We start from the raw sequence: 22,752 nt of genomic DNA, 5'->3' as shown, positions 1-22,752 counted from the left end.
AATTTGAGGAAGCACCTCCACCTTTAATATAGCTGCTAAAAGACTAGTAATAACCCATATTTATACCCACTTTATAGTTATGAATAATTTTACATCCATTATCACATTTAATCCTCACAAACAAGAATGACATTATCGCCTCCATTTTGAAGACAAGGAAGCAAATGCTTGGAAAAATGTAATGAGCTATCCAGACTCTTGAAGTTGAACCTTTTGACTTCTTTTTCATTATATTGCAGGTAGGAAATAAACACCGTATTGCCAGCTCAATGTCCAAACCTGGGGCTTTTAAGCAAGCATGTTACTCTTGGTTACTATGAAGAGAAAAAGTGAGCATGACAAATGCCACTGGAAACATTGAATTCAAAAAATATGACCTTAATTTTGGAATTTGCAGAAGATAAATCTGAAGCCATGTCCACTTTGTTATGCATGCAAAGACTTTCCCATTACACAGTGTAACAAAAAATAATGTACTATTATTTGCTAAAGAAACCCGTGTCATTGTTAATTCAATAACTCCACATTTGTGGTCCAAAGCAGGTAATACCATGAGAGCAGAAGCTCCAAGTAGTTATCTTCTCAATTATTAATTTATCAGGAATTCTCACACAAAATACACTCAACAGCACAATCTTAGAAAAGGCTCAATAATCCTGAATAAAAAGGAATTGTGTGAGCTAAAACAAGTAATTAACTATGGAATTTGTTTTGTTGAAGAGATGTAGGTTTCTTATAGACATACTGAGTTCCATGAAGACACAGGAAAGAAAAAACCTTTAGCAGTAAGTGGGAGTTTTATAAAAATGAAAGTTGGCCACAAGTTTCAATTTATCAATGCTAATTAACACCCATCTGGGAAACTATTCTTACCATAGCTTTAAGAAATCAAATTAAGTGTGCTGCCTGGGTGGCTCAGTTGGTTGAGCTTCCTTCCGAGCTTTGGCTCAGGTCATGATCTCACAGTGTGTGAGTTCGAGCCCTGCGTCGGGCTCTGTGCTGACAGCTCAGGGCCTAGAGCCTGCTTCAGATTCTGTGTCCCCCTCTCTCTCTGCCCCTCGCCTCAACTCATTCTGACTCTTTCTCAAAATAAATAAAAAACATTAAAAATTTTTTTAAAAATCAAATTAAGTACCACCTCATATCTACTATGTTTAATAAAAACAAAAATTTGAAAATCAACCAAAGCCAAGTTATAAATAACTCAAATAAGTTCACACACTCAAAATATGTGCTGCCCTCAACATGCTGGGTTCAAATCCAACAAGAATGGCTGTGTCATTAGTCACCCAAGTAGTAATATATTCTGTAAATGGTGGATATTCAGTTAAAGCTTACTGAATGAGTGACTGGAAAGTACCCTGGCAAACTCTATACTTGCATTTGTTTTTCCAGATGACACCAATGGTTGCTGGGCTCCAACCGCACATCTTTGGGGACCCTCCGGTGTGACAAGATACTGGCACTCAGAAAGTGGTACAGGGTAGGGTTTTCTTCTATGCCAAACTGGGTTGTTGTATCAAATATAAAACTCAGTTTTGGCTTCATCAGTACCTTTGGTCTAAACAGATTAGGAATATTAATCTCCCACAGTAGAAAACCATCAATGTCAGTGAGGAAATGAGCCCTCAAAGTCCCAAGAAATAACATTGGTCTTAATAACGGTTCATTCTTCTAGCCTTATATTTAGCCAACACGCTTTTTTGCCAGTTTGTGGGACATATTACCATAACGCAGTGGCCTTGGACTTGTAAATACCTGGCGATATAACTCAGAAGTGGAGAAAAACAGCTGGTTTGATTTCATATATATTTAATATTTTTACTAAGTATTGTGTATATACCAAAAATATTTATAAAATATATTTAACAATTTATAAAATTCACATTTGGGCATGCTAGATGATGAAGACAAAGTAAAAATGTTCTTCTTTTGGAGCCATAAGGTAAAAGGATTGAACAGAATGAAAGGACAATACCTGGAAAATTATGGGTCAAGTGCTGGCTAAGTTTCACCGAACATAGGAAAAAGAGCAAACTGAATCAGAAAGTGGCCTTAATTTTATGAAGAGTAAGGTTCAGGACAAACGGTTTAGAAAGCTGACTGCCATCATCTTTTCTTACTTGTTTCATTCAACATGTGGATTTTAGGGTTGGTAGCTTCATGGGGTTCTGCACTGCACTTGGTGCCCAGAGGTCTGTTCCTTCCCAATCCTTTCCCCTCTATTTCCAGCAGGAAAAGGGCTTATAGTGTGTAGGGAGAGTGGTATAGAGTCACCTAGTAAGTAAGTGACTTGTGTATTCTTTTCTACAGAATCTGATCTATTAATAATTTCCTACATCAAAGGATTTCAGGCTAACAGTGTGTTTCTTCAAGTTTCATTTATGGACAAGTTTTCACTTTTAGAAAAATAAATAAACCTTTTTTTAAGCAAAATTGGTGGCTTCATGCCTCTATTTATCATGCATATTAAATGCACTCAATGCTTACTAGCCTTTAGGCACATTAACACATATCCTAGAAAGAAAGACAGACTCTGCCATCATAGTTCACACATTGGAAGTCAATACAAAAACAAATTACAGTCATAGACCTCTCCTAGCAATTTTCCTTATTTCTTTCTGTCCATGGTTATGTAAATTTCTATACTTATATTAACTCCATAATATTACCAGCAAATTGTGATTCCCTGAGAAGTGCCCTATTGTTCCTCCAGGTAGAGGTGAAGAGACAAAGTCCCTTTCTGGAATGTAAATACAGAAGCAAAGGCAGTAGTGGCTCCAGGACCCAGGACACACAGAGCCTAGCCCTGCATGGTATATACTAGATGTAAAAACACATACAAGTTTAGTCAGTTTTGCTGTTGAGGGCCAACTTTGAGCAAAATGTACTTCCTCAGAGAAGACTCTCTTGGCTCTATAATAAGTTCTTGAGGCAAGGATACCATCAATTAAAAAATGCTCTACCAAATTAAAAACAGATAAAAGACAAATTTCTTAATATTAAAAACTATAAATCCAAGTTTTGGAGTTACATGTCTAGTCCTTCATGTTATATTCTGTAAGAAGTCAATAATTTTACATATCATTACCTTTTAGTATTTCTGAGTATTTCTATTTAGTATTTAGTATTTCTTAGTATTGTCTTTACTAAGACACCCAATAAAGATGATCTACATAAATCCATATAAGTTTCACGTTACCTCCAACTTTAGACAGGGCAAAAGAATTTCATCTCTTAATAATACTTCAACAGTGCTACCTGATTTAAAACAACAAAGAAAATAACATTCAGTCATCAACCAGAGGTTTTGTGTGTGTGTGTGTGTGTGTGTGTGTGTGTGTGTGTGTGTGTGTGTGATTGTGTTGGGTACTGAAGAAGGAGAAACTTTTACATAACAGTTAAAAACACGTAGAGAGGGGTGCCTGGGTGGCTCAGTCAGTTAAGCAGCCAACTGCAGCTCAGGTCATGATGTCATGGTTGTAAGTTCGAGTCCCACATTGGGCTCTCTGCTCTCAGTACAGAGCGGCTTCAGATCCTCTCCCTCCCTCCCTTCCCCTTCCCCACTTGAGCTCGCTCTCGCTCTCTCTCTTTCTCTCTCTCTCCATAAAAAATAAACATTAAACACACACACACACACACACACACACACACACACACACACACACACGAGAAAAAAAATGCCAGACTAGATTACTAGATAGTGGCAGATGCCTGGTTATTCTTTCTCATATTCTTCTTCTTTTGTGACTGGGTACACCCCCACAGGCTCATCCCAGGTTCCCTCATTGCAATCAGTCCTGTTCTTAGGGGAGTCAAATCTCTAGTTCCATTCTCAAGGAATTCAATTCAAGTTCTCAAGCCAGCTTACTGACTGATGTTCCTCAGATCTTATCTCACAGTTTTATTAATTGGATTTTTGCCTTCTTATTAACATCCCTTTTGTCTCTGTTCCCATCTTATCTCTCCAAGTCCCAGTCTTTAATAATATATACAGAGCAATTCAGTTGTCCAAACTTGGGATCCTGTTTTTCCCTGGTCTATCTTCCCAGGGACTAGAGATCTTCCACCTAAGCCTCCTGACTGAAGCCCTCTTTTGCCATATTCCTAATCCAGGGTTTATTCAAACATTACTGCTCCTGAGAATTCTTCCTGGACTCCTCTGGGCAAAATTATGTATTCCCATTGAAATCTGTATTTCCTACCCTTCATTCCAGCTGAACACCTGCTCCAAGGGTTGGTTCCTCTTCTACCTCTCAGACTCAAGACACCAGCTAACCAGCAAGCCCTTCTATGGAGCTCCTGCCTTAATATTCTGTAGGTTGTAGCCATGATCTGCCTCCAGGAATCTGAAGGTCAGCGCAAGTTTGTTTTCTGTGTGATTAGGGGATATTGTGAGTGTAATGTTAATAGGTTTATTTCCTCACAGCACTATTAGGAAGCCAATGCTTAAGTGGGTGACCTCTGAACTATCTGGATTCAATTACTAACTCCAAACCTTACCAGTTCAGATAAGTCACATTATCATTAGGAGTTTCATTTTCTTCATCTGAAAATTGATAATTATTGTACTGATTTCATGTGATTTCTAAAAAGCTTGAATGGAATAGAGCATGCAAACTGTTTAGCAGAGAGTCTGACACAGAAGAATCAATACAGTTTATTGTCATTACTATTGTTTTTATTCTGATTAGTTTGGGTCTCCATAATGGAGAAACTATGTCTTTCTATATTTGGATCCCTAAGCTGTATTTAACTTTGTGGCATCCCCAAATCTCAACACTCAGAGTCCCCAGTCATAAATTAGCATAGCATCTTGATTTTTCTGAAAGTGTTTTCCTCCATTTCTGAGAATCCCATAAGTGTCACATGTTTAACATGATTGTCCCCATCCAGTTGCGGCTCCTGAGAAAAGACTAGCATCCCGTTAGAGACCCTGGCAAGGAAGGGGATGGCTGTAGGTGTGTATGGGCAGAGGGCAGATATTCCAGATACAATTTAAAGCCCCTGCCTGAGGCTCTGAAGTCCTCTGAGAGTTCACAGTTACTGTTGCTGCCCTAAGGCTGTTGTTTTCTATTTGCTGACCTTCTTGGGGAAACCTCATTCCTCTGGACTGGCAAATCTCTCCTGAGCCTCTGCTTCTTTTAAGACCAGCTCTTTCAGAGGAGGATTCCGAACAGCCCGTTCTTCTTCTCCTTCTCCTTCTCCTCCTTCTACTCTTCCTCCTCCTCCTTCCTTCTTTCTTCTCCTTCTTTTTTTTTATGGGTGTTCAGTTTTGCTTTACCCCTCTGAATATATTTATTATTCTTATTTTCATACTTTTTCCTCTTTGTTCCATTAATTCTTTTTGTTCTAATCTAAGCATGTGTATTTACTGACCCTACTGTTTTGTATTTGAGCTCTTGGTTTTTCTCAGTACTTGGCGATTCTTGATTGCATGTGTCCATCCTTGAGACTGTGACTTCCTGTCAAACAATGTCAATAGGAGTCTAAGACCTGCTAAGGGGAGGGATAGGAGAGTCTGGCAAGAAGCTATTCTGGCCAGTTCTCACTGAGCTTTGACAAGGAGCGGGACATGCTTCCTGGTGACGCACCTGTGTGGTTAGTCTTCTGGGGACAGATGATTTCCATTTCTCCCAGCCATCGCCAGCACCCTGGGTGTGGCCATGTCTCTCCTACCCAAGCTCACACATCCCTGACACTACGTGGAGCAAAAAATCCCTGTCATAGCTGCATGGTCCAGATGGTGACACTGTCAGTTCACCTGGCTGTTCTTGCTGAGGTAACCCAACCAGCTTTCCCATTTTTTTTTCTCCTAGGCCACCTCCATTTCTAGTATTCAACAAATCCTATCTACTTGCCATCCTCTGGGATTTCTCAGAGTTTTTTTTTATTTGTGTATTCCCTTTTCTTTTTGAATACATTACTTTACAGTTACCTTAATTTTACAATTACTTTAATTGTTTACCAATATCTGCCATTTTTTAGAGATTTTTTGCAGAAGAGGACAACTTAGCTCATGCTCAGCTCACTATATTGATGAGAAGGGTATCTGTTAGACATGCAAGTAGAGATGTTTGTAGGCACAGTGCATGTACGGACCTGAGGATGGGGTCAGAGAGCTCTGGCCTGGAGGTTTCTCTGTTTAGATGAGGGAGCCTGGGGCGCCTGGATGGCTCAGTCGGTTGAGCAGCATTTGACTTTGGCTCAGGTCATGATCTCACAGTTCGTTAGTTTGAGCCCTGCATCAGACTCCCTGCTGTCAGCTCAGAGCCTGCTTCAGATCCTGTCTCCCTCTCTCTCTGGCCCTCCCCAACTCATACGCACTCTCTCTCTCAAAAATAAAAATAAACATTAAGAAAAAATGGATGAAGGAGCCAGCAGCACACGGAGAGTATCAAAGCTGTGAGGCTAGATGAAGCACTGAAGAAAAGAGTGTAGCTAGAAAAAAGTGGGCCTAGAAGTGAGAGAGTACAAGAGTTAAAAACTAGGATATATATTGATACATATTGACCAATGTCTCCATTTCCTTCAATGATATCAAGCGAAGCAGTAATGTAAACAGGAGAGTTCTTGAGTTAGGGATAACTAGGAAATGAGAATATCTTACTAAATAATTTTCCTAACTCTATCTATTAGAGTTAGAGGATTTTACCCTGCCTTTTGGCTGCAGCTAGAGGACCAAGTATCTGGAATTCTGCTGGCTACTTGGTACAGAGACAAGAACGTACGCTGAAGGCATGAAGCATTCGTTTTCCTCAGAACCAACAAGCAGTGAATCCTAACCTGCTGGTGATATTTCTCTGATTCTTTTACTCCGTTAACCAGTAGTATTTCCTATGCTAAACATCTCAGAAAGAAACCACCTGAGAAAGAAAAATAGACATTTGCCCGCACTACATTTGGGGAAAGGGTGTCGTGCTCTCCCATGATTTTAAATCCTGAAGTTATTCCTGCTCCAGGCAACCTGAACTTCCCTTTCCCACAAGCTTCAAACATGCTCCGTCTGTCTCACTTTTATATGGTTTACCTATTCAAGAAAACTGCTTACCATGGCAACCCTTGTCTGCATGACAGGCAGTTATAATTTGCTTGGAAAAACTGCAACAAAGTGTCATTTTTTTACACTCCCTTATACCAAAATATTTTCTTTCTCAGTGTTTTCCAGTGACTTTGTTGTGGTCACATGGCCCTTGCCAAAAAATCATTTATAGGTGAAAAACATTTTTAAAGAAACTCATACACTTGCTCATTAGTGATGGGTGGTATTGGGATTGTTATAGGCCCTCAAAAGAGGAAAATAATTTACTTTCTGATGATCTTCGGTGCTACAGACGCAATATTCAATTAACACTTACCGGAACCAAGAAGTTCTATATTTTATAAAAAATAGGGTTTGGGTGAAAGTGCTGTGAGTTATGAGGAGAACAGAGAACGAAAACTAAATGCAACCCAGCTTGAGCCCTTCTCTGTCCCCCTGGGTCTGTGTTCCATTCAGAAAAATTCAAAGGTAGTTCCAAACTCCTGCTATAGCATCGTGTGGCTGGTGCTAACAGCAGTCAAGAGATTTTGTGTGATCACGAACAATTATTCGCATGAATACGTTCACAGATTCACTGAATTGCCTGCCAAAAGGCAGGGAATGTCGGACCATACTGCCATATTTTAAATTCAAATATTGGTATCTCTGTGATATTTATTTGTGGCACAAACATGCTTTTGGATCAATATGCTCCTTGTCGCTGGGTTTGTAATGCAGGCACCCCAAAAGCAGTAACACCTGCAACTTTGCAAAACAATTGTTCACTATTCTTCAAATCAGATTATTAATCTACACTCGGCATCCAGTGAGTGCTAAATGTATTATGCAAATGAGCTTGGTGCTCCAGGCCCGGAGCATGAATGGAATTAGTTTTTAGGCTCGAGAGGAATCTGACCATGAGTAAATGATGGGAGAATATATGACCCAGAGGATTAATCATTCTCACAGTTTATGATAGATGCTTCTTTCAGATGTTTATCTCCAGCTTCATCCCTCTGTATAAAAGACTGGTGAAAAAAATCTCTTAAAGAGATGTGGGAAAAGCAAGCTTTTTGATACTTTTCATTTTACATTTTGGAAACATTTGAGATTTTCTTTGTTGTCATGTGTTTTTTGTTTTTGTTTTTGTTTTTTAAGCTCAAGCCATCATTTTAGTAACCCTGAAAGGGTGATGTAAATTTAGATGACTAATTCTTAGTATGTGAGGCACAGTATAATAATTTTGTCACTTGTACATTTTGTCGGAACTTTAAAATGGTGCAGATGCAAATGTTGGGGGGGGGCCCTTCTAAACCTATATTTTTAGGGAAAAATACCTGTAAGCTTACTTGATGAAATTTTGCATCATCCTGTGTCCCAGAGCAAAAAATGATTGAGTATGGATTTGAGAACCAGGAAGGTCATATAATTCTGCCACATATACGGGGATACATTTTTGAAAAGACCAAAAGAGTAGCCGGGGTTTAAATGCTTTGAAATCCAAACATGTCAGGAATAATGTTTTCTGCTTATAAACATTACTGCTTATAACTTAGGTACAAAGCAGAACCCATGAGCAAAAATGAATTTCAGTGGATTAAAAAAAAAAACAACGGTAAATAGGGGCCCCTGAGTGGCTCAACAGGTTGAGCATGGGACTCTTAATTTTGACTCAGGTCATGATTCCAGGATCATGGGATTGTGAGCCCTGTGCTGGGCTCTGCACTGAGCATGCAGCCTACTTAGGATTCTCTCTCTCTCTCTCTCTCTCTCTCTCTCTCTCTCTCTCCCCCACCCTCTGTTCCTATCCCCCACTGCTTATGCTCTTTCTCTCTCTAAAATCAGTAAAATAAAATAAAATAAAATAAAGTAACAAAAATGGTAAATAGTACTACATAAGTCATTGAATACTGTAGATAAAGAAGTAGGGTAAAAGTCCAGGCTGGGGTGTTCTTATTTAAGAAGGATTGTAAAAAACATGGGGGCCTAGGTGGCTCAGTCAGTTAAGCGTCCAACTTTGGCTCCTCAGGTCATGATCTCGTGGTCCCTGAGTTCGAGCCCCACATTGGACTCTGTGCTGACAGCTCAGAGCCTGAAGCCTGCTTCAGATTCTGCATCTCCCTCTCACTTCCCTCCTGTGTTCACACCCTGCCTCTCTCTCCAAAAAAAAAAAAGAAGAAACATTTAAAAATTTTTTAAAAGAAGGACTGTGAAAACCCAAACAGAATAAAACTGGAGGCACAGCTGGACAAAGACAAAAAGAAAAAGCCCTGGTAAGAACACAGGGCTGACTCAGGATGAACTGAATCAATAACAGACCATATGTCTGAAGAACTGCTATGGCAGTTAAAACCTGTTTGAGGCAGGACAAGACCCAAGAAGGTAGTTACAACTAATGAAGGAAACAAGCTAATCAATTAGGTTACAATGGATGAGACAGAGGAATTACAGAACGGGATTTCATTTTGCAGCAAGAGCTGAGTCAGAATTGTGAATTTGGCTGTGTCTTCAGGTGCTGGGTGTAAAAAAAGTTGCCTCAAACTTGACTATTCTTGCATGGAGTGTGTTGAGAGGTGGAGTCAAAGCAAAACAGCAAACTGAATGTATGCGGTATCTTTCTCTTAGGATTCTCAACTATGTCGCTGTACCAATGTTTAAATGGACTAGATAACTATGTTGAATATTGCTGACAGGTAGAACATAATAAGGATGGGAGGTGCCCTAGTGCCCTCGGCATACTGCTCAAAAGTAGCTTTTTGAGAGGCAGACACCAAGCTGAATTAGAATGAGAGGAGAACAAATACGAAGAGGTGAAGAATTCAAGAAGAACAGTTCGCTGTGAAGGGAAAGCAGAAAAATGGTGTGAGAGATGGGACGTGAGAGATGGGGGGAGATAAGGGGTTCCATGGAGGTTGGTCTGCATGGTTTCAGGGATGAGAAATGGAGAGCAGAATGAAAGCATTTCAGAGAGAGAGAGAGAGAGAGAGAGAGAGAGAGAGAGAGAGAACCCTAATTTGGCTGAGAGGAGCTAGACTAAGCTGGTGAATGATAATGACTCCAATACACTTGTAGAAGAACTTTTCCTGGAAGGAACAGAAACTCTTACCTAGTTGTATTCGTGGAAAAAATGATTTGTAAATGTTTGCAGATTTGGTGGTAGGTAGAGTAAGTGCTACTCTGTTTCTATTTTTAATTTAATTTTAATTTAATTTTTATTTTTATTTTAGAGTGCTAGTAGGAGAGAGGGGCAGGGGGGGGGGCGGGGAGAGAGAGAATATCTTAAGCAGGCTCCACACTCAGCACAGAGCCCAACACAGGGCTCAATCCCATGACCCTGGGATCATGACCTGAGGCAAAATCAAGAGTGGGACATTTAACCAACTGAGCCACTCAGGCACCCCTGTTTCTACTTTTTAAAATTTCTTTTGCTTTTTCTTTTTTTAAAGATGTATTTATTTTTGAGAGAGAGAGAGAGTGCAAGTGGGGAAGAGGTGGGGGTGGCGGGACAGAAGATCTAAAGCCAGCTCTGTGCTGATAGCAGCAAGCCCAGTGTGGGGCCTGAACTCAGGAATTGTGAGACCATGACCTGAGCTGAAGTCGGACGCTCAACCGACTGAGCCACCCAGGTGCCCCGTGGCCTTATTATTATTATTTTTTAAAGCAAGAATGAAGCTGATTGTGAGAGAAATGCTGATACAGAACATTTGAAGAGAGTTGAGAAACTATGAAATTGCCATCATGGAAAGAAAGGGATGAAGCTCGTGACACAAAAGTTGTAACATTCTTGGACCATATGGAGAGCCTATCGGAAATTTGAGATAATGAAATCAATCTGCTGCATTGGGTCATTTTTCTTTAGGGACCTCCCTCAAAAGATGCGTTTGAATCTATTCAAGGCAGTGGACTCACCTCTGCACATCTTGTAAGTGTAGGCTTTGTTTCCATCCTGGATCCAAATTCTGATTCCTCCACTTACATCTGTTAGTCCTCAGAAAGAGTCACTTCATTTGTCATTATCTCCGTTTCCTGATCTGTGAAATGGAAATCACAATAGTGTCTACCTTATTGGGTTGTTAGGGAGATTCAATTATTTCAAGATGCAAAAGGTTTAGGATAGTATCAGGTATCACAAGTGTTCAATTAACGTTAGCTAACAATTCCCATTATATAAAGTATGTGATGTGCTCAGACTTTACAAGTTATGGTGGTTTTTTACCCATTCAAAACAAAATAAGTAGAATTTGAAAAATTATAAACCATAATCCTATGTGACACTCTTGAATTAAAAAATAGATGGTTCTGGGGTGCCTGGGTGGCTCAGTGAGTTGAGCATTCGACTTCAGCACAGGTCATGATCTCACGGTTCCTGACTTCAAGCCCCGCATTGGGCTCTGTGCTGACAGCTCAGAGCCTGGAGCCCACTGCAGATTCTGTGTCTCCTTCTTTCTCTGCCCCTCCCCTGCTCATGCTCTGTCTCTCACTCTCAAAAATAAATAAAAAATAAAGAAAGAAAAATACATGATTCTAGGAGTTACTACTTTGAAGAAAGCCATTCAGAGCTGTAAAATTCTCCAGTTTCTAAAAACTCAACTTTTCACAGATTTTCTAAAATCAATCACAATTTGCACAGATTAATGGTAAGTGATAAATTCAGTTTGGAAATGAGAACTCATTTATGGACAGGCCTCTCAAATTTTAGAGTCCAAAGATTTCAGTCCTGTAATTTTATTCATTTGTACTTTCTCCAAAGATTTTTCTGGGGCCAATAATGTCACTTAGGTACGCAATGTTTTGAAGCCACTCAAGGTAAAACAACAAACTGGTATTACTGAATATTTGTGTAACTTTTCTTTTAAAAAAAATTTTAACGTTTATTTATTACTGAGAGACAGAGAGACACAGAGTGTGAGCAGGGGAGGGGTACAGCGAGGGGGAGACACAGAATCTGAAGCAGGCTCCAGGCTCTGTCAGCACAGAGCCTGACGCGGGGCTCAAACTCACGATCTGTGACATCATGACCTGAGCCGAAGTCAGTCGCCTAACCAACTGAACCACCCAGGCACCCCTTGCATAACTTTTCAAAAATGCTTCCCTTTAAATTCAACAAGTAAATACTTGGTGTTTTCTCTGGTGCAGAGCACCATAAGGTCCACCAGGTAGGAAAGGCAGAATTTCTGGCTCTCCAGTGATTTGATTTCTTAAATTTGATTTACAACATTTCTAAGAAATAAAAGACAACGGCGCCTGGGTGGCTCAGTCGGTTAAGCGGCTGACTTCGGCTCAGGTCATGATCTCGCGGTCCGTGAGTTCGAGCCCCACGTCGGGCTCTGTGCTGACAGCTCAGAGCCTGGAGCCTGTTTCAGATTCTGTGTCTCCCTCTCTTTGACCCTCCCCCATTCATGCTCTGTCTCTCTCTGTCTCAAAGATAAATAAACGTTAAAAAATTTTTTAAAGAAAAGAAATAAAAGACAAGTATGCTTTACTCATTTCATAAACAAGGAGACAAAGGATTTTAAAGCAGAAATACACAGTTTGTGTAAGAGATTATGACTCAATTGCTCAAAATCAGATTCTATCAATCTATCTGCAGAGTTAATAAGAGGTCAACTGTGAAGATTACCTAGGCTCCAGAAGTTGGAAAAACAAACAAAAGCATTGCTAAGGTCATCTTATTTCTACTCCTGGTATTCCTCCTGCTACATATTACTACACCAAAACTGCTGCTACTACTATTTCAGAGCAACATTTTTTACCAAGCACCTTGCAAGTCCTCCACTTAAGTCCAAGAGCCCCCAAAATATATAGAGGAATTAGAAGTTTAAGTGTTTTGATCCTAAAAAATAAAATATTTGTAAATGATACAAGGAAACCAAAAGTCATGTGGAAACCATATAATGTTGCATTAGATCATGTACAAAATACATATATAAAATCATGACCACTCTTATACAAAGAAATCTTTGAGTTTTTGTCCTGCCTTCTTTCCCTCTTTTACAATCATTTTCTCTTTTATTTCTGTTGGTAAAATGAGAAAATTTAGAGATCAACTGTCACCATGAAATATTGCTTGAGAATCTACTAACAAAACAGGGCTAAAGATCTGAGTTCTTCCCCAGTTTTATTGAGGTATAACTGATGTACCAAAAACTGCACATATTTTATGTATGCAATGTGATGGGTTTGGACATATACATGCACTTGTGACTCCATCACCACAATCAAGGTAAACATATGCATCACCTAGAAAGGTTTCCTTGTCTCCTCAATCTTTTTTTTTTTCTTTTTGTAAGAATGATTAACAGGTCTACCCTCTTAATTTTACTTCATGGTACCATATTGTTAACTATAGGCACTGTGTTTTTAGAGATCTCCAGAACTTAATCTTGTATAACATTATACCACCTAAGCAACAACTCTGATTTCCCTCTCCCCACATCTCTTGTCAACTATCATTCTATTATTTGCTTCCCTAAGTTTGACTTTTATTTTATTTTATTTTACTTTTATTTTATTTTATTTTATTTCCTTTCATTTCATTTTATTTTATTTGAGAGAGAGAGAGAGAACAAGCAGGCTTGTGGGGCAGAGGGAAAGAGAGAGAGAAAATCTTAAGTAGGCTCAATCCCACCACCCTGGGATCATGACCTGAGCTGAAATCAAGAGTCAGATGCATTATAACCAACTGAGCAACCCAGGTGCCCCAAGTTTGACTATTTTAGGTATCTCATATAAGTGGACTCATGCACTACTTTCTTTCTGTGACTGGCTTATTTCACTTAGTATAATGTCTTCCAGGTCTATTCATGCCGTACAAATGGTAGGATTTCCTTTTTCTTTAAGGATGAATAACATTCCATTGCATGAATATAGCTATACATCTTTAAAATTTGTTCATCTGTTGATGGACATTTGGATTGTTTCCATATTCTTGGCTATTTTGAATAATACTGTAATGAACATGAGAGTGCAAATATCTGTTGAAGATCCTGATTTCAATTTGGGGGCAGATATATACCCTGAAGAGGGATTGCTGGATCAGTTGCTGAGAGTTCTATTTTTAGTTTTTTTGAGGAACCTGATACGATTTTCCACAGTAGCTACACCAGTTTACATTCACCAGTCTCATACATGGGTCCCAATTTTTGCATATCCTCACCATGCTTATCTTTTGTTAGCCTTCCTTTATATAAAAGAAAACTTTAAGAACAGGACCTATTAGATGCGAAACACGGTTGTCTTCTGGATTTGTTTGGTTAAGATGGAAGAAGAAAGTTTATAAGTATTCCACAGCCAAAGGGCTGTTGTAAATTTGTTAGTTTAAAGCTGAAATATGTAAGCTAGAACTCATAAAACTAGCTTAAGTGAGAACAGATACAGAGTTTAATAGATTTAACCACTGACAATGAAAGGTGAAACCAACATTTGCTTGGTTAGCTCAGAAATACCAACTTCACTGCAAATGGGTTTTGGGGGAGAAAAAAAAACACATTGTAGGACTCCAGTTAAGAAAAATAAAGGGGAGCTCCTAGGTGGCTCAGTTGGTTGAGTGTGTGACACTTGATTTTGGCTCAGATCATAGTCTCATGGTTTATGGGTTTGAGTCCCGCAACAGGCTCTGCACTGACAGTGCTGACCCTGCTTGGGTACTTATCTTTCACCTTCTCTCTCTGCCCCTCCCCCTGTCATTGTCTGTCTGTCTGTCTCTCTCTCTCTCTCTCTCTCAAAAATAAATAAACTTTAAAAAAATTTAAAAAAAGAAAGAAAGAAAAGTAAAGGGAGCCTGAGGGGCTCAGTCAGTTAAGCATCAAACTCTTGATCTCAGCTCAGGTCATGATCTCACTGTTTGTGGGATGAACCCCATGTTGGTCTCTGCAATGACAGCATGGAGCCTGCTTAGGTTTCTCCCCTTCTGACTCTGTCCCTCTCCTGCTTGTACTCTCTGTCTCTCAAAATAAATAAATAAACCTTTAAAATTTTTTTAAAAGAAAAGTAAAAGAATTATAGCTAGATACCAGTTATTCATTGTTTTGTATTCTGTATCACAAGGGTAGGAATGATGCCAATTCTGCGATTGTATTTGTATGAGTTTAGATCTTAGTAGCCATCATAGCTACAGTTTACAGGTCTTTGAATTTTTTACATTTTAAAAGAAAGGCATTTCAGGACTTTACATTGATTTAACCAAGAGCAACTAATTTCAAAATTGTTATTTCTATTTTGAGCACATTCGTCTAAGGAAGATTCCTCACCATTACTTTTCCAAACTGATATTGCATAAAACAAATGATTAATTGAAATAAATGGCCCTGTTTTTAGTCACTCCATTCAGCACTGTTACCTAAGTAATAGCAAATTATAACCTGATTGATATAAGTTTCAAAGTAATGAATGAGCGATGGGATCCCACCAGGCCTCAAGAAAAGTATTCTTTTTCAATAAGTATATTTGGTAATGTAAAAAACAGAATTAAACAAAAATTAACCACATATTACTGACACATGGCAAGGAAAATTCAACCATAATCAGTATCTAAAATGTGAGTTACAAGTAGCTATCGTTTAAAATATAGTAGGTGAGATTTGGGGGAACTTTTTTTTTCTATTGAGATTCAGAGAGCACAAAGAGAGACTCAGGAGCTACCATTTAGAAGGTGAGTACTTCCAAACTAAAAAAAGGGGGAGGATGTTAAACACATACTCAGGGAAACTGCTAATCATTACTACCATTGATGTGGTCAAGAAAGGCTTGTTGGTACTTGATGCTGACACCTGCTTGAAAGATAATGATAGCATTTTAAATTAAGGGCACAATCATAAATGTTTTATTAATATTTATTGAATGATTCTAAGATGTAGTCATATCCTTTAATAACTTTTTATAATGCATGTTATAAAATGCATTGGTAACATATTCTTAATAAATGTTGCTATAATAAGCTCCTATAATGTTGCTATAGCACAGCTGTTGTTAATTAAAACAATGTATGCACCTGCTTCATCCATTAATTTTGATTATTAGTAAAGAAAGTATTTTTAAATGACCACTATAACTTTAAAAATAATCACTATTTGGATGAACCTTTAGCCGCAATGACTTTTCTTCACTCTCACAGACACCTGTAGCCTTTAGGTCTTGAAAACAAATTAAAACAGAAAACTAGGTCATCAAATGTTTGAAGGTGTTTTTAAGTTAATAATGTATGCACATTAGTTGGGTTTTGCTCTGTGTGTGCTGTATCTGCTTCCAGAAAACAGCTCAGAAGGACTTACGAGTTATTTTATGCTCACAATTTTGGTCTTCATCTGCTTTCCTAAGGTTCAAGGAGTACTCAAAAATTGCACACCCAAACATTTTATTTCTTGTTTTTTTTTAATTTCCTTAAGTAATCTCTATGCCAAATGTGGGGCTTGACCTCATGACCCCAAGGTCACAAGTTGCATGCTCTACTGTACTGACTAAGCCAGTCAGGCGCCCTAACGTTTTCCTGATCTCAGAGACTATTACATCATTTTAAGACCTTCTCCCAGAAGACTATCTCCTTGATCAATCTAAAATGGAAGTAGCAGTAATAGGACAATTAAGGTACTATCCCTTGTCTACACAGTGCCATCTATTTTTGGAAACTATCATGCAATAAGTGATGAAGTTTGTAAAAGGAAAAGCTTTAGAATGTGGAAATTTCAACTTTGATCTTACAAAAGTGTGTCCTCTGTTCCTCATTTATTCCCATCAATCATCACAGCCATAGTAATGTTATCAGTGGCATAAAAGCATATCAAGACCAGAATGACATAGCATGATATAGCATGGAAAATAAAAATTTTGGGGGGCGCCTGGATGGCTCAGTCAGTTGAGCATCCGACTTCGGCTCAGGTCATGATCTCGTGGTTCCTGAGTTCAAGCCCCACATCAGGCTGACAGCTCAGAGCCTGGAGCCTGCTTCAGATTCTGTGTCTCCCTCTCTTTAACCCTCCCCTGCTCACACTCTGTGTCGTTCTCTCTGAAAAAATAAATAAACATTAAAAAGTTAAAAAAATTTTTTTCTAATAAAGTCATTAAAAATAATTGTTAATTAGTAAGTTTATTAGTTTGACTAGGCTGCCATAACAAATTACTGTAGATTGAATGACTTAAACAATAGAAATTATTTTCCCATAGTTCTAGAGAGGCTGGGAAGTCCAAGATCAAGTCATTGGCAAATTTAGTTTCTGGGTGGGAGCGCTCTTTCTGGCTTGTAGATAGCCACTTTGTCATCAACATAATGGAAAGAGTAAGTTCTCTGGTGTTTGTTCTTTTAAGTACACTAATGCATTTGGATTAGGGCCTCCACCCTTATGACCTCATTTAACTTAACCACCTCTTAAAAGTCGTACCTCCAAATGTAGTCACATTGGGGATTAGGGCTTCAATGTGTGAATATGGTGGGGTAAGGCACACAATTCAGTTCACAGCAGTAGGGTTAAAACACATAAGCCAATATTTTCTTACTCCAAACATTTTTACATGGACATTTTTACTTCAAAGGGATATTAAAAGCTCATATTCTGAAAAATACACCTTAATTAATCAATACAATATTTTCCTAATTCTATGAGCAATAAGTCCAAAATTCATCAAAAACTATCCCAGTTGATAAGTGAGCTCACACCTCATCACAGACAGATTTAGGTGGCCAGAATACAATGACAAGACAGAAAGGTTCCTGCTGTCATGAAGTTTAATCCCAGAGTGGAGAGATGGTATGTTAACATATAATTACATAAATAAGAAAACATCTGATAGAGATAACAGGTATGAAAAAAGATACTCTTATAGAACTCTTATAGAGACAGTACCATGGGGCTACTGTAGATTGTGTGCTTTAGGGCACCAGAGGAGGTCACAATGTGACGAAGAGAATGAGACTGTGTGAAGAACATCTCAAGTACTAATAACAAATAAATGAAAAAAAATGGGGGGGTGCTTTCACTTATTATCATATTAAAATGATTATTTACAAATAAGAAAAGCTACATCAAGCATTAACACACTTATGTGTAGAATCAGCAATTCAGAAATTTCTCATGATTCTCTGTCACCAATGATACTAAAAATAAATCTTATTTGAAAGAATTATAATTAAGCTATTATTTCTTACCTAACACTATATCTTTTTTTTTAAGTTTTATTTATTTTTGACAGAACGCGGTATGGGAGGGACAGAGAGAGAAGTGGACAGAGGATCCAAAGTGGCTCTGGGCTGACAGCAGCGAGCCTGATGTGGGGCTCAAATTCTAAACTCATGACCTGTGAGATCAAGACCTGACCTGAAGTCGGACGCTCAACGAACTGAGCCACCCAGGTCCCCCTCCACCGCTGCATCTTGTAGTTGGACCAAGAAGATAATTAGTTCCTCTCTGCAATGTACCTGGATTGACATGTATGTAATCAGCATGCCCAGTATAGATATGTACAACTACAGAAATTTGAGGACTGTTTGGAAAACGGTTTAATGCATAGATTCGTTAAAAAAGAGACCATCCATATTCCACAATTTACCTTCCTCTAAACAAACCTGAGATTCCACTCTTGGCTCAATCTCACACCCTCTCCTCTTGGAAGTCTTCAATTAGTGTTTGGCCGTTTTCCTTTAAACATTTCACTTAAAATGTCTAGTAGGGATATTAAATTTCAGGATGGGTTTGTGACAGCAAGTAGGAAATAGAAAACCTTAATAATCAAATCTGGATTTGATTTGTAAGTTAAAACGACTGAATGTTGCATTCCCTTTGGTGAGTGCCTGAGGAGAGCAGAAATCTTGAAAAGGCTCTCCAGATGCCCTGGGCTAAGAACAACCAGGTGATTATGAGTTACATATGTTTCACATTTGCTAATAAAAAGGTGAAAATCACCCTAGTTGGCATTATTCTTATTTGAGACATTTAAAGCACCAATGAAGGATTAAAATTAAGCCATGAGTAAATACAAAAAGACAAGGATTAGAAACATGCCCTATGTTAATGTGAGTCTGCTTGCACATTACAGTGCAAACAGATAGAGACTATTCAAGTACATTCACAGAACAGTCACGTCAGGAAATATATGTGATTAAAATGGCCTGGTCAGGGGTACCTGGCTGGCTCAGAGATTACTTAAAAATAAAATTTAAGGGGTGCCTGGGTGGCTCAGTCAGTTAAACACCTGACTTCGGCTCAGGTCACGATCTCACAGTTTGTGAATTTGAGCCCCGTGTCAGGCTCTGTGCTGACAGCTCAGTGCCTGGAGCCTGCTTTGGACTCTGTGTCTCCCTCTCTGCCCCTCCCCTGCTCATGTTCTGTCTCTCTCGTCTCAAAAATAAATAAAAATTTAAAAAAATAAATAAAATAAAATTTTTAAAAATGGTTTAGAAGATGGCCAGGTCAATATTGAGGCAAAAGAATCCAGATGACCAACTTGTTTTCCTCTCAAAGGCAATAAAAATAAGGACAAATTCATGGTGCCTTTTCCTTTTCTATTTACGTTCTCTGATATCTTCTTCCTCAAGCTCTGTGAGTCTTCAGAATGTTTACAAAATAGGCAAAGCAAAGGCTAGGGTATCATTCTCCTTCATGTAGCACTTCTAATTCAGAAGGACAAAAAGTTTCTACATAGCACCTGCACAATTCTGTTTCTAGAACTATATTTCCCAAATTAGATCCCCATCATCATGCTAAGAGATCATGATTTCAAAACAGCATGACCGAGATAGCTTTCTCCACCATCGAGGCAAGAAAAATGCTCTTGCATATAATCAGTCTCCCCAGTAGGTATTTGGGATAAAATTACCTTCTCACACATTTGCTTCATAACAGAAGTCTGGAGTGGAGAGTGTATTTCAAATAGTGAGTTGGAGTGTTAACATCCAAGGTTGAAATTCACTCAAAAATATAAATCTAGGTGAAATTTATTTAAACTTTCCTTAAGTATTATTTTGAGATGGTTAAAATCACTTTCTATTTCTTAACCTACTGATAGTCATTTTCATCTTAAAATCGCTGTCTGTCTTAAACAATTTTTCCTAAAATCTCATTTTCTACAAAATGAGGTTGCAACTCATGAGCACTGCTTGGTAATTTTGTCTCACAAAATTTTCTAGATTCATCTGCCCCTTGAATCTCAATGGGCTTTTTCCTTTTCTCATCTCTCAGGATGGTGCTACTTGAATTTTTTTAACCATATGTTTTCACACCAATCAATACACCTTTACTCATGTTGCCTTCCTTGTCTGTAATGTTTTTTCTTTCCTTTCTTCTGTCATCCAAAGTGCTTCTCTGACTAAAATTTAAACACTTTTTGACTTCTAAAACCAGATAAAATGTTTCTTCTTCTCTGATATAGGGCTTATTCTCCTAACAGGAAGTAGCTTTTCTAACATGTACCTTTATGACAGCACAGTGTGATTTATGCTAGAGTTACTGAGTTATTTGTGCACATTTTTGTCCTCCCTTGATAAACTACATATTCATCTATGTACCCTCATAGGATCAATGACTATACCTGGCATGAGTAGGTAGCTGATATTTGTGTAATTGAATTGGCTTGGAGAATGTTAATGATTTCTTTGCATCCATCTTGATTGAAAAAGCAACAGTTACCACACAATAGAGACTCAATAGCACGGTTCAGAGAAAGGAAATGTAGACAACAGCCACTCATATTTGTTGTTCAGTAATCACAGATTAGAACAACCTTGTACTGGAGAATCAACATAGAGAAGGTTGAGCTTGGAGCTCTTGAAAATAAGCTCTGAAGACAGAGTATGACCACAATGAAAAGCCTTCATCTATAGAGTAAGCAAGACTGCTTTGCTCAGTCATCAATCAACCACCACAGCTACTTGTTAATTAATGAAACCAAGTTTCTTTCCTGATGGCAACAGCACTTGGTTACACTTGTGAAAGGGAAAGTGATTTTGATTGACTCGGACCCTCTGTTTGCTGTGTCATGAGCACGTAGTTGGATGACTAATTGAATGACTAGCCTCTCACTGGAAAGCTCTGGACCCTTCACCTATGCTTCTTCATTACTCAAGTGCCCATATTGAGAAGACAATCTTGCTCTGAACTGACAGGGCTGTAGCTCTGTTATGATGCAGCATTGTCTAGTAAAAGAACGTTGGTCAGAAAGGTAAGAGATTGGGTTCAGCCCCAGATTAAACTGGGACCCATAAGGGCATGTTATAACAAACTTTGTCTTCACGCACACTTCTTAGATTCTGACTCAGCAGCTTACTAGCTCTTAGACCTTCCTTCTTCAGAGGTGACTTAGTTCTATGAATCTCATTGTTTTCATTTGTAAGATAGGGATAATAAAAATCCTTTGGAAATCAAGGTTTAATTGAGATGCTAACAGGAAAAAGTATGACTTAGTGACCAGGATAATGGCTGGCATTAAAGGCTGATCTAAACAATTAATCAATAGTGGCATCTGGGTGGCTCAGTCCGTTAAGCATCTGACTTTGGCTCAGGTCATGATCTCACAGTTCGTGAGTCTGAGCCCCACATCGGGCTCTGTGTTGACAGCTTAGAGCCTGGAGCCTCCTTCAGATTCTGTGTCTCCCTCTCTCTCTGTCCCTCCCCTGCTCATGCTCTCTCTCTCTCGTTCAAAAATAAATAAAAACATTAAAAAAATAAACAAACGATCAATAAATGTTTATTTCCACCAATATTTTAGTTTCCTCATCCATTCAGATAGGAATAGTACCCTGCCTCTCTCAGTGAACAGGATTGAGCAAGTGGGACTTAAACTAGATAGCTGCATCTTCTTTAGATGGTATGGTTCCTAAATATAATTGGGTTAAAAATTCACAGGCACTGAGAAAAGGACCAGCCATCAACCTGGTCACTTAGGCAGAGGAGCAAACTGTCGGAGAATAAAGTGTCCTAAAAGTGGTTCTTAGCAGGCTTGTTTAATGAGAAGAAAATTAGGAACAGCTTACATAGCAGTGAAGGATTTATATAACAATTTTCCTTACTTATCCACATCTTCAACAATCTACATTTGTTAAGACCACATCAAATTCAGTGAGCTAAAATAGTTCATGTAGTGCAGTTAGTTGATGAACAGAGCTTTCCTCATAGCAAAGAAATCTCCAAAAAGGTCACTGATCACCTCATCCAAAAAGTGGGAATCACTGCTTAACAGATGTTTGCCCACAATGGCCGTTACAATGATTACTGTACATTTTGCAAATACATTAAAAAGTGTTTACAAACAAAATCTCCAGATTTACATTTTAAAGGCTTCAATTCAGTGTGAAGTTTCCCAGTGACTTCCAAATTCCCACATGTGTCTGACATTTGTCAAATATACCCCATTACAGATGAAAATAAATTGTACTAAATTCATAACTGAAAGTTCATCTGCAACTCTATCCTGACAATTAGTATCTACACTAAGCTTCCTAGATTACAAACCAGTTAATTTTACATGACAAGGAAGCTTCGATTCGCAAATTCACGTTCCAAGGCTGACAGTATCTAAAGTTCTTGATGAATTTGGGGAAGACACAGGATACGAACAGAAGCCCTGTGAAACTCTGTAGTTCTAGCAGAGACATTGAGTATTCACTCAATTCTCTACATTCTTTTTTTTTTTCACAAAACATGCAATTTAGCTAACATATGCTGACTATTTTCAGTAATTGTATACTGTGGAAGAGTATCACTCTATCCAGTGTATTAAGTCTCTTAATCACTATCTTGAGCTAGTTT

At 38.5% G+C, this 22,752-nt stretch overlaps 1 long non-coding RNA gene across 5 annotated transcripts in view; it reads right to left on the bottom strand.

Moving 5' to 3' along the window:
• The window catches only part of LOC111560835, a 334,796-nt gene that overhangs the window by 115,504 nt on the left and 196,540 nt on the right, over positions 1-22,752 (bottom strand). For all 5 annotated transcript variants that reach the window (XR_006599337.1, XR_006599336.1, XR_006599338.1 and 2 more), the window contains one exon: positions 10,931-11,052. This is a non-coding gene — a long non-coding RNA (uncharacterized LOC111560835). The remainder of the gene's footprint in view (positions 1-10,930; positions 11,053-22,752) is intronic.

Source organism: Felis catus, chromosome B3, assembly GCF_018350175.1.
Source record: "Felis catus isolate Fca126 chromosome B3, F.catus_Fca126_mat1.0, whole genome shotgun sequence".
In the NCBI taxonomy this organism is placed as follows: Eukaryota; Metazoa; Chordata; class Mammalia; order Carnivora; family Felidae; genus Felis; species Felis catus.
The sequence above is the reverse complement of the archived record's forward strand: the minus strand, read 5'-3'. Positions and strand labels throughout refer to the sequence as shown.